A 13,855-nucleotide genomic window follows, 5' to 3' on the forward strand; every position below is an offset into this window, starting at 1 on the left:
CCCCCCCCCCCCCCCCCCCCCCCCCCCCGTCGGTGCGAGTGAGTGACGAGTTGTGTACAGACGATACGATCCTGTCCTTCAAAATTACTGACAACGAAAAAGTCTAAAGCCACCACTGCTTGGGAGAAAGAAACAATGTGATATTTGGGCCCATTTTCGCTACAATGAGGTGGAGAAAAAAAGCGAATGCATTGTTTTATCAGAAGGGAAGCAATGTGGCCATAACACAGCTGGTAAAAACACCACAAACCTGACCAGATACTCTCTGCAAAGCTTCTTAATCATTCAACCTGTGTTTTTCATCAAATAAGGACAAGATATAATCTTATTGTGAAATACGTTTGACTAAAATGACAAATTATTGGTTTTGGCTAGACTAGTTTGACTGAAATGTTCTATATAATCTGATGACTGGTCAAACTCAACAGTTTTCATTGACAAAAAGTAGACTAAAATAATTAGTTTTCTTTGACTAAAATAAGATGCTCAGACTTTTAGTCGACTAAAACTTGACTAAATAAAAACAGGATGAAGGTGACTAAATCTAAAAAGGAAATTTAACACAGGACTATGACAAAAACTCCAGGATCCTTGCGAGAGTAAAACTGGGCCTGGGAGTACGCTTCTCCGGTCTACATGTGTTTTGTAGACTTGGAGAAGGCGTATGACCGAGTTCCCAGGGAGTTACTGTGGGAGGTGCTGCGGGAGTATGGGGTGAGGGGGTCTCTACTCAGGGCCATCCAATCTCTGTACTCCCAAAGCGAGAGCTGTGTCCGGGTCCTCGGCAGTAAGTCGGACCCATTTCCGGTGAGGGTTGGCCTCCGCCAGGGCTGCGCTTTGTCACCAATCCTGTTTGTAATATACATGGATCGGATTTCGAGACTAAGGATTGGACCACTGCTTTTTGCAGATGATGTGGTTCTAATGGCTTCATCGGTCTGCGACCTTCAGCACTCACTGGATCAGTTCGCAACCGAGTGTGAAGCGGCTGGGATGAGGATCAGCACCTCCAAATCTGAGGCCATGGTTCTCAGCAGGAAACCGATGGACTGTCCACTCCAAGTAGGGAATGAGTCCTTACCCCAAGTGAAGGAGTTCAAGTATCTCGGGGTCTTGTTCTCGAGTGAGGGAACAATGGAGCGTGAGATGGGCCGGAGAATCGGAGCAGCGGGAGCGGTACTGCAGTCGCTTTACCGCACCGTTGTGACGAAAAGAGAGCTGAGCCAAAAGGCAAAGCTCTCTGTCTACCGGGCCATTTTCGTTCCTACCCTCACCTATGGTCATGACCGAAAGAACGAGATCGCGGATACAAGCGGCCGAGATGGGTTTTCTCCGCAGGGTGGCTGGTGTCTCCCTTAGGGATAAGGTAAGAAGTTCAGTCATCCGGGAGGGACTCGGAGTTGAACCGCTCCTCCTTCGCGTCAAAAGGAGCCAGTTGAGGTGGTTCGGGCACCTAGTAAGGATGCCACCTGGGCGCCTCCCTAGGGAGGTGTTCCAGGCACGTCCAGCTGGGAAGAGACCAAGGGGTAGTCCTAGGACCAGGTGAAGGGATTATATCTCTTCGCTGGCCTGGGAGCGCCAGTCAGAGCTGGTTGATGTGGCCAGGGAAAAGAAAGTTTGGGGCTCTCTGCTGGAACTGCTACCTCCACGACCCGACCACAAATAAGCGGGAGAAGATGGATGGATGGATGGATATGTCAAAAACTAAATAAAAAAATACCACACGAAAAAAACACACAGAATCACACTAACCAGGCTTAGTGTGATTCTGTTTATTTGTACCTTACTTTGACCATCCGTTCGCTGTCATTGATCATTGTGGAGAGCAGGCAGATGTTTTGTTTTGTATTATAGCAGTTATCGGATGGAATCAATACATTGGCTGCACAGGTTGCCATGTCCGACTATCACAAGTAGAATCATAATGAAAAATACGCCGGTAAAATGTGCCTGTAGAAAACGGCTTACAATAGGATAGCAACAAGTAGTCAAGATAGTCAGTTTAGCTTCGGTTGCTATGCTAACATCACCCATTTTATACCAAAGAAACTTTCTTAACAGCGTTGTGATGCCAAACAGCGAGCAGCACTACAGCGGTCGGTAAATGCCGCTGAATCACATTCATAAACAATGAACCATGGCACTCTGAAGAAAATTATAAGGGTTGAGAAGTAGTTATTTAATTTAAACTGGCTTGGGGAGAAAATCAGCGACATAAACGGTGACGTCATGACGCAGCACCAGTCGGACTCTGGGTGGTGTGAGCAAAACGGGGGCTTACTGCCACCCGAAGTCCCCCGGAGTTGGGGACTGGCTTCAGTAGAAGCTGCTGGTCGCGTCTTCCGAGTAAATCGGCAGAAGTGCCGACACCTCCTCATCACTCCACCGCTCCCATGTTTTCTTTTGTGTTGCCATAAGTTAGTCTCTCTCCGTTGGTGCGCTGGGCTAATGCTAATGCGAGCAAATAAAATGGCGGCTTCACAAAACTTTTCGGAGTTTTTACAGGGAGTGGTTTGCAATTCGCCCAGCCAATCAGAACGTTTTAGTGTGGCCGACACACCCACAAACCATGTCCTCCCCGGGAAAGTACCACCTCTCTAGCAGGGACTATCTGGGGGTTAAAAGGTTCGCGTGAACTAGGGACTAGTTCCAGATCTTTTTGGTGTGAAACCAAATCTCCCCCCTATCGGCCTATTTCGGGGGGAAAAGTACTCCGGTGTGAAAGTGCCTAATACTTTATCATACATGGTAGTCCTTTTGAAAACTCCCTAGCTTCAAATACCAAGAACTTGGTATCCAAAGCCTGGGACGCAAACATACCTTATCCTATCCTGCCAACAATCGCACACATTTACCTTAAATGTACCTACAACCAATTTTTCTCATAACCTCTGAAAATAGTGAATTGCCACCCGCAGAGGATATTAGTGTCAGATAAAAAGTGGGTCCTCTCTTGCTCACTTCCCAACCTGCCATTATAACTGTGCCATGACCAGCCAGACTTCCCCTTCTCTTCATCTAAAGAGAATGTTTTTATAATATGAAATAATAATGCCCTATTTTCAGCCATATAATGGTGATGCAGGAGTGAAAGAAAAGTCTGCAAATTAAACTTTAAGGAGACGGCAGCGGAAATGTAGTGGTGTCTATTAAAAATCACATTTAAAGAAGTTTGTTTGTGGGGGTAAAAGCGTTTGAAATAATAGGTTTGCTTTCTCCTGGTTGGCTGACTGTGTGCCAGTTTGGCGAGGCCTCGTTATTAAAGATGGCATATGCAGCCGACGGGTCCCTCAGAGTAATGTGAACTTCTGCAGCCTGTCTCCCCAGACTCACCCCCCCGATACCCCCGCTCCACCCGCCTTCCTCCCACTGATGTTAAAAGAAATCTTTATTGTCAGTCACATATCCTATTCACTTTGTTCACCTGCACTGACAACCCTTAGCTGTGTGTGAGAGAAGAGTGTGTACAGGTGAGTGTATCCATCCATGCATGTGTGGGTTTCACACGCTAGAAAAAGGGTGTGAGAATGCAGCGTTTTTGTATGTTGGTGTGTGTACGCATGTGTGTGCCCGTTGCATAAAGTAGCCCACCACCCCATCGTCTCCCTTCTCTCCTGGATGTCGGTATCCCTGGGTTTCTAAATGCTCCCTCATTAGTTGAAATATGTTTGAAACCTCAGAGTGAGAAGCTGGTAACGAAGTGGTGCCGGCTCCATCCCTCTATCTCCAACTGGCTGACAGGTGGGGAGAACGAGGGGTGGGGTTGGGAAAGGCTGTTTGATTTGAGGATGAGGGGGTTACTGAGGGGAGGAGGAGGAAGAGGAAGCAAGGGAGGAAAGAATGTGGGTGTAGGACCACGGTGATGTGGAGTGGTGGGTAGTGGGGGGGTGTCACCAAGCTTTGCGGAGTCTCTCCACCCCGGAAAGCCTTCATGTGACTCTGTGACTGCAGCACCTCGATTGGAGAAGGATGACAAGTCCTAGTAAATTATTTATCCATCTCAGCCAGCAAGGGTGCCCGCGCTTCATTATACCTGATTGGCTCCTTAATGGGTGGAATCATCTGAAGGAGCGGGGCACAGATGTCCTCCTGAAGAATATGCACACTTTCTGATCTTTCCCTGTGTAATGGGGAGGAAGAGACCAAAGTCCAGACTCTCTTCTTTGAAATAAGCGGCAGTGGTGTGGCGGCCGGCTGAGTTTTTAATGATGGGGCTCCTTTAGCTAAGTCTCTACTGCAAACGTACTGCTGACAGTTCAGCCCAGAGATAGTGCATGGTTTCTTGTCAACTTATTAACTGCGCCCGTTATTTAAATTATTTATTTGCTGTGTTGCACCACTGTCAACAGTTTAAGGACATTTCTTCTCTGAATACATTTGCTTTGAACATCTTCCTGCCTTGATATTAAACTACTTTGCTCCTAATGTGGTGTGAATATCTTTGAAAGGCAAGTGTCAACAAAATAACAGCAAAATAATTGCACTAAGTGCAGCAAATCTAAACTCATGGAGGAGTTGTGATTGGCAGCCCGTCAGTGAGGAAACTTCTCAGTAATTGCTTTACTCCAGGTGAGGCAGTGAGATCTGCTACTTGTTTATGGAGATGGAAGTATCAAAATCCTCCAGGTGACGAGCTAAAAATGTCTGGCATACAATCTGTCGGCTGTCTCGTGACCCCCGACGCAGAGGCTGATAAGAGGCAGTCACGTGAGCCAGAAAGCTACCTGGGAGTGATAGAGGGAGATTTAAGACTGCACATCAGGCAAATGGAAACTTTGCATCTTATCCTTATCTACTGCTGTTTTTCTCAAAGGGGAGAGATAAGAGTTCATGCTTGGAAGGACTGATTATATCCTAAAATAAACAAATATGTACAGCCATATCTATCAAGCCATGACAACACCTTTACCTCCACCACCACTCCAATGTGCCGTACGGACTGTGTGCATGCAGTACATACACTAACTAATTCAAACATTTCAACATTATCTCCTGACTATGGGAAGGAAGGGGCAGATAATGTTGAAATGTTTGAATTAGTTAGTCTGGCACCACCAAATAACTTTAAATTGATTTCCCCATTGAAACACACTGAACTGTAACCAGACATGTCAAACTACAAAGTGCATCAGCTCATCTTGTTTCATTTGAAAACTATTTGACAATGAATTAGATTACAGGGTCATAGTTATATTAATTCCTTCTAAAGTCAGGTGATTCTCATTTGCTTTAGCTTAATATACCCAAGGTAATAGAATGAGGGTGCATTCACACCTAATAGTCGCTTCTCTGGTGCGCACCAGACGACAGTTTGTTACATTGTTTCATTTTTCAGAAGGTTCGGTTTGGGCAAAACTCAAACGGACTATAAACTTTAAACACAAGTCATGTACACGGAAATGCTGTTCAACCATTGGTCAGACATTTAGGGGGTAAAAACGCAAATCCCGGCAATTTCTACTGGAGCCTCCGCCATGGAGCATCGGCACTTTCGGCAGGTTATTATCATGCTGCTGTTAATCTGGAGATAAACAGACTCTAGCGTCCCACGCATATGATTATATAATCAGACAACGTCCGTTAAAAAACATTATGACATAATGAGAGACGTTCTGCAGTAAGGAGGGCGTTTCACCGACGACAGGTGTTCTTACTTTTATGTAGTTGACGGAGCATTTTTACATTACACGACACTGTTCAACACTTCATTCTGCTTCACTCTTTAACTAAACAACCGCGGATGTCTTGAAAGACTCTTTCACTAAATATTTTTTAAGACATCCGCGTTCTTGTGATACGACAATACTACGCGTCCTATGTTTTGGTGCGGACTGCGTTCACACCTGGGCCGTTTCTCAATCGCGAGGATGCTGGCTTGGTAGTCGCGTATTTCCAAGTCACTTCCTTCAGAAACGAAGCAAGTATGCTTCCAAGCCACGGCTTGGGAAAACTAAGAAGAATGGAACAGGCTAACAAGTGTGCCACTCTCTCTAACGCAGCCTCGAAATTTCCCCCAAACCAAGGACGCGGCCTCGGTGGAATTCCAAGTATGCTGGAGAATGGAACAGTCCTTTTGCGGCACTCGATGACGTATAGCATCCTTGAAATATTGGCTTGGAAGCCAGTATCCTCGAGATTGAGAAACGGCCCAGCAATTCTTTCGCACACAAGCTACCCACAATGCAACACGCGCCATATATATATATATATATAAATATTTTCCATTTCCATTTTCCTGGAGGTGCAAATATCCTGGAAGTCGATTTTGGCTGCATCTACGTCTAATTTCTGGAAACACCAGGTGAATACCCCACTTGTCACAATAATATTATCATGCCATTGCATATATGTGGTATTTTAGAGTTAACTAGATATTGATTAAGGCAATAGACTATGATATTCAGTACAGGAAGCTTAGCAACACCTAGACGGTGTACGGCTAAACCATCGGCCTGCTTGCACCTCGCGTAAAACGGCGGATACCGGAAGTACGGTGTCGCCCTCGGCCCAATACCCGTATGTGTGTGTGAAAGAATGAACCACTCCAGAGTTCGCAAGCAAGCGTTCCTAGACCACCTATTTTAGCCAACCTGGTCTCACCAGAATGCGTGACTCCACCACGACTCCTTAATACCGCATTGCGTGGTGGAGTCACGAACTTTGCTACATTTACGTGTCTGCACCACGCAAACAACGCCAATGTAAAGTGAATGAGGCTCCTTTGTCGTGGTGCACACACGCATTTCTACAACGTCCAGCAGTGAGCTTTTATTCTATAAAACTTTTAAAAAATCTACTTTATAGCCAGGGGCGGCGGGTGCTGTAGGCTAGGGAAGGCTAAGCCTTCCCAAATATTTGTGTAACTGCATCCTGGTAAAATAAAAATATAATGTCTTTGACATTAGCGCTGCTATGCAGCCACCTGTGCCCTGTACCACGAAGCCAGTTCAACAGACCCTGGATATGCTTGAGTTATCTTAACTAACCCTAACAAACGCGATCTCGTTAAACGGTCCTACGGCGCTGGTTATCAACTCGGTAAATCAAGCCAGGGTTTCTCTCTCCAGCTGAGAACGCGTTCACGTGAAAGGGGCGGGGTTAGCTACATTTGACCAATCACAAACAGGGACAAGTGTACTGACAGCGCAACATCCATCCATCCATCCATCTTCTTCCGCTTATCCGTGGTTGGGTCGCGGGGGTAGCAGTTCCAGCAGAGAGCCCCAAACTTTCTTTTCCCTGGCGACATCAACCAGCTCTGACTGGGGGATCCCAAGGCGCTCCCAGGCCAGCGAAGAGATATAATCCCTCCACCTGGTCCTAGGTCTACCCCTTGGTCTCTTCCCAGCTGGACGTGCCTGGAACACCTCCCTAGGGAGGCGCCCAGGTGGCATCCTAACTAGGTGCCCGAACCACCTCAACTGGCTCCTTTCGACGCGAAGGAGGAGCGGCTCAACTCCGAGTCCCTCCCTGATGACCGAACTTCTCACCTTATCCCTAAGGGAGACACCAGCCACCCTGCGGAGAAAACCCATCTCGGCCGCTTGTATCCGCGATCTCGTTCTTTCGGTCATGACCCATCCTTCATGACCATAGGTGAGGGTAGGAACGAAAATGGCCCGGTAGACAGAGAGCTTTGCCTTCTGGCTCAGCTCCCTTTTCGTCACAACGGTGCGGTAAAGCGACTGCAGTACCGCTCCCGCTGCACCGATTCTCCGGCCCATCTCACGCTCCATTGTTCCCTCACTCGAGAACAAGACCCCGAGATACTTGAACTCCTTCACTTGGGGTAAGGATTTATTCCCTACTTGAAGTGGACAGTCCATCGGTTTCCTGCTGAGAACCATGGCCTCAGATTTGGAGGTGCTGATCCTCATCCCAGCCGCTTCACACTCGGTTGCGAACCGATCCAGTGAGTGCTGAAGGTCGCAGACCGATGAAGCCATTAGAACCACATCATCTGCAAAAAGCAGTGGTGCAATCCTTAGTCCACCGAACTGCAGACCCCCTCCCCCATGACTACGCCTCGAAATCCGATCCATGTATATTACAAACAGGATTGGTGACAAAGCGCAGCCCTGGCGGAGGCCAACCCTCACCGGAAATGGGTCCGACTTACTGCAGAGGACCCGGACACAGCTCTCGCTTTGGGAGTACAGAGATTGGATGGCCCTGAGTAGAGACCCCCTCACCCCATACTCCCGCAGCACCTCCCACAGTAACTCCCTGGGAACTCGGTCATACGCCTTCCCCAAGTCTACAAAACACATGTAGACCGGATAAGCGTATTCCCAGGCCCCCTCAAGGATCCTTGCGAGAGTAAAAAGCTGATCCGTCGTTCCACGACCAGGACGGAATCCGCATTGTTCCTCCTCAATCTGAGGTTCGACAATCGGCCTGACCCTCCTTTCGAGTACCTTAGAGTAAACTTTCCCGGGGAGGCTGAGTAGTGTGATGCCTCTGTAATTGGCACACACCCTCTGATCCCCCTTTTTAAAAAGGGGGGACCACCACCCCGGTCTGCCACTCCTTCGGCACTGTTTCCGACTTCCACGCAACGTTGATGAGACGTGTCAACCATGACAGTCCCTCAACACCCAGAGCCTTCAGCATTTCCGGGCGGATCTCATCCACCCCCGGGGCTTTGCCACTGTGGAGTTTTTTGACGACCTCAGTGACCTCCCCCCGGGAGATTGGTGTTGATCCCCCGTCATACTCCAGCTCTGCCTCTAACATAGAGGGCGGAGTTGTCGGGTTCAGGAGTTCCTCAAAGTGTTCCTTCCAACGCCCTAACACTCCATCAGTTGAGGTCAACAACGTCCCATCCTTACTGTACACAGCTTGGATGGTCCCCTGCTTCCCCCTCCTGAGGTGTCGGACAGTTTTCCAGAACAACTTTGGTGCCGCCCGAAAGTCCTTCTCCATGTCTTCTCCGAACTTCTCCCACACCCGCTGCTTTGCCTCGGCCACGGATGAGGCTGCTGCCCTTCGGGCCTGTCGGTACCTTGCAACTGCCTCGGGAGTCCCCCGGGATAACAAATCCCTGAAGGCCTCCTTCTTCAGTCGGACGGCTTCCCTGACCACCGGTGTCCACCAGGAGGTTCGAGGGTTACCGCCCCTTGAGGCACCTAGGACCTTGAGACCACAGCTCCCCGCCGCGGCTTCGGCAATAGAGGCTTTGAACACCGACCACTCTGGTTCAATGTCCCCAACCTCCACAGGAATGCCCGAAAAGCTCCGCCGGAGGTGTGAGTTGAAGGCCTCCTGAACTTGGGCCTCCTCCAGACGTTCCCAGTTCACCCGAACTACACGTTTGGGCTTACCAGGTCTATCCAGGGGCTTCCCCCGCCACTCGACCCAACTCACCACCAGATGGTGATCAGTTGACAACTCCGCCCCTCTCTTTACCCGAGTGTCCAAAACATACGGCCTCAGGTCCGATGATACGATAACGAAATCGATCATGGACCTTCTGCCTAGGGTGCTCTGGTACCACGTACACTTATGAGCATCCTTATGTTCGAACATGGTGTTTGTTATGGCCAATCCATGACTAGCACAGAAATCCAGTAACAAACCACCACTCCGGTTCAGATCAGGGGGGCCGTTCCTCCCAATCACGCCCCTCCAAGTGTCTCCATCATTGCCCACATGTGCGTTGAAGTCTCCCAGCAAGATTAAAGAGTCCCCTTCAGGAGCCCCATACAGGACTCTTTCCAGGGTCTCCAAGAAGGCCGTATACTCTGAACTGCTGTTGGGTGCATAAGCACACACAACAGTCAGAGTTTTCCCCCCCCATAACCCGCAGGCGTAGGGAGGCGACCCTCTCGTCCACTGGGGTAAACTCCAACAACGAAGCACCTAACCGGGGACTTGTGAGTATCCCCACACCCGCCCGGCGCCTCACACCTTGAGCAACTCCGGAGAAGAATAGAGTCCAACCCCTATCCAGAAGTAAGGTTCCAGAGCCGACGCTGTGCGTAGAGGTGAGCCCAACCAGATCCAACTGGTAACGCTCCACCTCCCGCACAAGCTCCGGCTCCTTCCCCCCCAGAGAGGTGACGTTCCACGTCCCCAAAGCCAGCTTCTGTCGCCCGGGTCTGGTCCGTCGAGACCCTCCGCTTTCACTGCCACCCTTCTGGCAGCGCACCCGACCCCATTGATTGTTTCCCGTAGGTGGTGGGCCCGCGGGACGGAGAAGCGGAGGTGTTGCCCACGTTGCCTTTTCGGGCTGGGCCCGGCCGGGCTCCGTGGCAAGCCCGGCCGCCAGACGCTCGCCGACGAGTCCTCCTTCTGGGCCTGGCTCCAGAAGGGGACCCCGGGCTTCCTCCGGGCCGGGTATCCTCACTTCTTAGTTTTTCTTTCATGAGGTCTTTTGAACCAATCTTAGTCTGGCCCCTTGCCTGAGACCAATTTGCCATGGGAGACCCTACCAGGAACACAAGGTTCCAGACAACACAGCCCCCAGGTTCATCAGGGCACACAAACCTCTCTACCACGGTAAGGTGCTGGTTCTTCAGAGAGGCAACATCATACTTCATTAATGAAAAGTAAACTAATATTAGACAAATATGAACTTTAAACATCCATGATGACTTAAACATAATCCAGGATACAAGCAGGGGCACATTTGGTGCTCTAGGCGAGCTTCACCACTGCGCCCCCCCCCCAAAAAAAATATCAAAACATCTAAACAGTTATACAGTAAAGTACTGCACCTTTATTTATTACAAGCAAGAACAAGAGCTAAGAATAAATGTAAAGTGCACACTAAAGAATTAAAACAAACAACTTAGCTAACAAACAATAATAATAATAATAATAATAATAACAATAACAAACAATAAAAGAATGTGCAAATTTGCTTTCAAAGAAAATTAAGAAGAAATGTAAAATATGTTACACATGTCAAATAATCAATATATAATATGCTAAATAAACAACAAATAAATAAAAATTAAGAACTATTTACATTCCACTCACTATCATCACACAAGGTTAGCCTACATATTAGCTCCTACTGGTTTCCATTTACAGTGCAATCCTTCTGGCCTTCCTCGCTGCAAAGTCATCAATCACATCATCATATGAAATCTGACTACCAACCTCATGGTTAATACTGATTACAGCCAGACCACTGAGGCGTTCTTGAGCCATGGTTGACCTCAGGTATGTTTTCAAGAGTTTTAATTTGGAAAAACTCCTCTCGGCTGAAGCTACTGGTAGCGTTGCACTAATCCGCAGAGCAATACCCAAGTTGGGATATATTTCGGTGAGCTGCTTTGTGTGTATGAATTTCAACAACTCAAGAGTTGTCATGCTCTTTGATGGCAAGTCAGTTACATTTTCCAACTCCTGAGCCAGCTCCTTCCCATACAAATCCGATTTCCCTCCATGGCTTAAGGTGTGTGCAACTGCCTCTGCTTGCTTCATCAGCTCTTGGTGTGGCAGGTCTGGGAAGTAGAGAATGCCAAACTTGTCTTGCACATGTTTAAGAGTGGTAAACCTCTCCTTTTGTGCTGACACTGCAGCATCCACCACCACGTTAAGGAAGGTTACCTCCAGATTTTGCAAGGCATCCCTCAATGGCTCATCAGGAGACTCATATGAGAAGTGCCTCTTTGTTGACTTCAGCCGCTTTTGTTCCTTGTCAACTGATGCAGCAGGTGGTCCCAGATATTTTAAAAGTGAATCTAAAATGATATAACAAAATGTGTATTATCAACATTGAATAATTTCCATTTGTTAAATGTAGCTATTATTTAGTTAGTAAGCATTTGGACAGCCTGACAGGTCTGATTGAACTAATCAAGAGCTATGCCTATGTTATTAGAACAGTTGAACCAGGTGTGTTAGTTCTGGGTTGGAACTAAAACATTCAACAGGACTGGAGTTGAGAACCACTGAGCTAGTTAGCTAACGTTAGCGCACATTATGACAGGGTTGAATTTGGCAAATGTTTGACTCGGATAGTCAATGTGCTTTCTGAGGTAAACTTAACGTTAGCTAACGTTACCAACTAACTAACATTCCACCACACTGGCTAGCTCGCTACACCAAAACTAACATTGTTATTATTACTAATATTTATATTTCATGACACAACGAAAATAGCCTTATGACAGTTTCGACTGAATGGCAATAACAAACGCTGGCTAGCTAACGTTGGCTTGGCTAACTAGCAAGATTACATGATCCATTCGCTAATGTTGACAATACAATCAAAATTGCATACCTTTCACCTTGGCACGTTTCTCTTCTTCTTCTTTTCTTCTGTTTTTATATTGCGCCTCGGATGGCTTTTGCCTCTTCATAGTTCTCTAACGTTAGTCTTTCTTTCCTCAACGCTCAATTTTATAAACACTTGACCGATACCCATCAATGCACAGCGCTCTAGCATGTTCTGACTGTGAACACCTAAAGCCGAGGCTCTTAGACCGACCGACCGTTTTAGATTTTTGGCTTATTATTATTTATTTATTTTTTGGTGCAATTTTTGGCTTCCCTCTCTGGGTGGCGCTCTAGGCAAACCACCTGTATCGCATGTAGGAAGCTCCGCCCCTGGATACAAGCCACATTGAGCCACCTGCAAGGAGAATACAGAACAACTCGTTAAAAAATAAACTACCGAGTGTTTGAAAGCGTACAACAGTTTTATGATACTGCCCCATCTAAAACACGAGGGGATCTGACTTTATTACATTTGAGTTGAGTGTTTCGTCAACTTAATGTGTTGCTTAAAATAATACGTCTGCATACAGTATATGTGACAATGTAACTCATGCCCCGGCCACACGAGGACGAAAACGGTCGTTTGCGTTACTGTTTAGTGTCATATAGACCGTTCGGCCACACGAGGACGACTGAATACGGCACTAAACGACTGCGGAAATGATAACGGGTCCCAAGGTGGATAGAACGGCATACGCAACGCTCTGGGGGGTCCAACGGCTCCGTGTGTACGCCCTATACGATCATTTTCTGATAATGATGAGGCAATAGCCCCGCCTCTCCCCCACCTCTGCTGCTCACCCCCGCGTCAAAGTAAACTGCACACTGAATTCAGATTATTTATCTTTCTCTCGATATGGACATAAACGCGAGTGAAGTCTAATCTGACAGGACGGAGACACCTCTCAAACTACCTAAACTAGTTATAAATATGTTTATTTTTACTGTCAGCCGGGTCACTCATTACTGGATCAGCTGCTGCATGAAACAGACACTGGCGCTGTCCAAAGAGAGGCTCCGTGTATTTTATTATTATATTATATAGAGTCGTTATTCATTTGTTTTAAAGCTCAATAAATAACAAAGAAGACCTTTGACCGGCACTTTTATAATTTTGTCGGAAGGTTTAAACTTTAATACACGTTGACTGGCGAAAAACTCTGCCCGGTTCCCTCGGCCCCCCACCGCGGAGAATAAACAGAAGGGCAACCATGACAACCATGCTTCTTCGCTGCTTTTGTGGAGGAAGTTACAGCGCCACGTACAGGCTCCTGCATATGTACTGCAGCTTCTCCAGCGGTTGGAGCAAAACGGAGCTGTCTCGTGTGGGCAGACACTATCCGGATGACTATTGCGTGTGGACGGAAGCTTTTTTGCGATTGCGTTTGCGTTAATCCTATGCGTTTAGCCGTTTTCGTCCTCGTGTGGCCGGGGCATAAGTGTTGCACGGCCAGATACGGCTCGAGAAGACTCAGATAAGGAAATATTGTGATATCGATGTGAGATCGATGATCTGATTGATGATGTGATGTCAGTGTGAAATGAATGATAAGTGCGACACGTCGGCGTCTTCTCTGCATACGGCAGTTAAACTGCATTTCCTTTTTCCTGTATGACTTGATAG

This window comes from Gymnodraco acuticeps, unplaced genomic scaffold (assembly GCF_902827175.1).
Source record: "Gymnodraco acuticeps unplaced genomic scaffold, fGymAcu1.1, whole genome shotgun sequence".
Lineage (NCBI taxonomy): Eukaryota > Metazoa > Chordata > Actinopteri > Perciformes > Bathydraconidae > Gymnodraco > Gymnodraco acuticeps.